Raw genomic sequence first — 2,628 nt, forward strand, 5'->3', positions numbered from 1 at the left:
GTTCTAGAATAAAAGAAGCTAAAGATACTTGACAATCAAATGCAACATCTGACCTTAGAATGGATCTGATATTGCAGGGGAGTGGGGAAGATTCTCTAAAGAATGTTAAGGTGTCAACTGCCAAACTGGAATACAAATAGTATATTAGATAAAAATATGATACTAATGTTAAATTTACAGAAGTCAATAACTATACCATGATTATATAAGAACAATTGAGTGTATATATAAAAGAAGTTCTTATATAGCTTCCCAGGTGGTGTCAGTGGTAAAGAATCCACCTGCCAATGCAAGAGACACTAGAGACGCAGGTACAGTCCCTGGATGGGGAAGATCCCCTGGAGGAGAAGATGGCAACCCACTCCAGTATTCTTGCCTGGAAAATTCCATGGATAGAGGAGTCTGACAGGCTACAGTCCATGGGGTCACAAAGAGTCGGACACGACTGAGCAAAGTGAATAAGCACTAAGAATACAGGAGTGTATCAATATGATATATGTAACTTTCTACTAAATGGTTCAGAAAAAAATATATACATATATTGTTTTATATATATATATGTTTCATGTATTGTATATATATATATTTAGAAAGAGAAAAATAGAAATCAAATGATAAAGCTTAAAGTAAAAAATGTTAATAGACTTAAAGAATAAGGGACATATAGCTATTTTTACAACTTTTCTCTAAGTTTGAAATTATTCCAAATAGCATTTAAAGAAACATTAACAGTTCTAGCCTACATTGGAGTCCTTGGCTATCTGTTTTTTCTCCATGATGTTCCAAATACAACACAGGAAGGGATGCTTATGCCAAGTCACAAGAAAGCACAAAGACATTTTAACATGATCTTTTATCAGTGATTGAAGCCTGCCAAAGCATTACACACCACCCAGTGTATAGAGTCCAGTGTACAGACCAGTAACCACTGGATACTCTAGCAACTCAGATGCAATCATTTCCCACTAATTTCTCTAAACAAGGCTGTGATTCTAAAACCTTTCTGCATCCCCAACTTGCAGGATTATCTCATACACGAAGCAAACCTCTCAGCTGGCCTCTTAGACATGCTCCATCAGTATCAATCAATTGGATTCAATCGTTTGAAATGGAATAATACTTTAAGCCACGTCTATGCAGCTAGAGAATGTGCGGCAAATGAGGAAGCAGGACACCTTATCACACATCCTCACTATCACTGCTTAACGGCTGTCAAAATCCCACAGCCTTCATGTCTGTGAGCCCACAGTGGTGCTGGGGAGCTGGAGGTGCCCACGTCCAATCTTCAGTACTTCATTCAAACTGATTGTTCACCAAAGCAATGCCTAAGACCAAACATTTAGGAGAGACTACTCTATAACTCACCTGGTGGAAAGAGAATCAAAAAGATAACAACCAAAATTAAAATTATCAGAGGTGCTTAGGCATTTGGAATACTTCTACATTCTTCAAAACAGCAAAGAACATATGTATATTGCTAAGTCTTTTGTATCCTTCCCTACTTACAGTTTTATTATTTTCTTGATCCTTTTAGTAGTGACTGTCTCTGGGTTAAAATACCCAGATACTATTTCTGGCTTTGGCTTTGTATCCCAGATACTCTCATTATTAATTTTCCCCCAAATTTCATCAATAATTTTATTTGACAACGTTTACCAAGAACTTAAGAGGTTTTAAGCTTCCCTGGGGGCTCAGTTGGTAAAGAGTCTGCCTGCAGTGCTGGAGACCCAGGTTCAATCTCTGGGTGGAGAAGATCCCCTGGCAACCCATGCCAGTATTCTTGCCTGGAGAATTCCATGGACAGAGGAGACTAGTGGGCTATAGTCCAAGTGGTCACAAAGATTCAGACACGACTGAGGGACTAACACCAAGAACTTACTTGACATAAGATGTGTGGCTGAACTTACAGGGTGGTACTCCCCAGAAAAAAAGCTCTCAGGTTTTTTGTCTGCAAATAATCCCCAAGAAAATGACACGAAGACAATAAGTACAATGAAGTCCACTTGCAGAAAAGCTTAAAAAGCAGAAATTTGAATCATGACGAACAGCAAAAATGTATAAACTAGTCAAAGCACTAAAATTTAATGAGAAGATCATTTTTAAAGTAGGTGAAATTGAATGGAAGGTACATGAAAAATTATTATAGATTGAAAATCATGCATATTCTTCTCCATAAAACTTCTCAAATGCAGTTAAAAACACACATGTACAAAACCATGCCATTATAAACCCTCTGTAGTAAGTAACTGTGATTAGCTGCTACTCTCGGCAATATAAAAATCCTTTCACCACAATTACATTCCAGCCTGTAATGTAATTCAAAACAAACAAGTCACAGACATCACTCAAATGGCAGAACCAACAAATACAGATGCTTTGCATCAAGTAAATGAATCCACTGAAGAAATGCAACCGAGAAGGAGCTGCCTTCCAAGGCTTGGAGCTGGGTTTCTGATGGAACGGCGAGGCCCCCTTCTGGGCAGACACAGAGCATCCCCAAGAGGCTCTGCAAAGCTGAGGTTCATAGTGGCAACCACTGCTACAGTCAGGAAGGTGAGTATCCGAGCTTCCTGCTGTGGATACCCTTTCTAGGGCTGTGCTCACACTTTTAGATTTTTTTTTTTTTTT

Source organism: Capra hircus, chromosome 9, assembly GCF_001704415.2.
Source record: "Capra hircus breed San Clemente chromosome 9, ASM170441v1, whole genome shotgun sequence".
NCBI classification, from domain to species: domain Eukaryota; kingdom Metazoa; phylum Chordata; class Mammalia; order Artiodactyla; family Bovidae; genus Capra; species Capra hircus.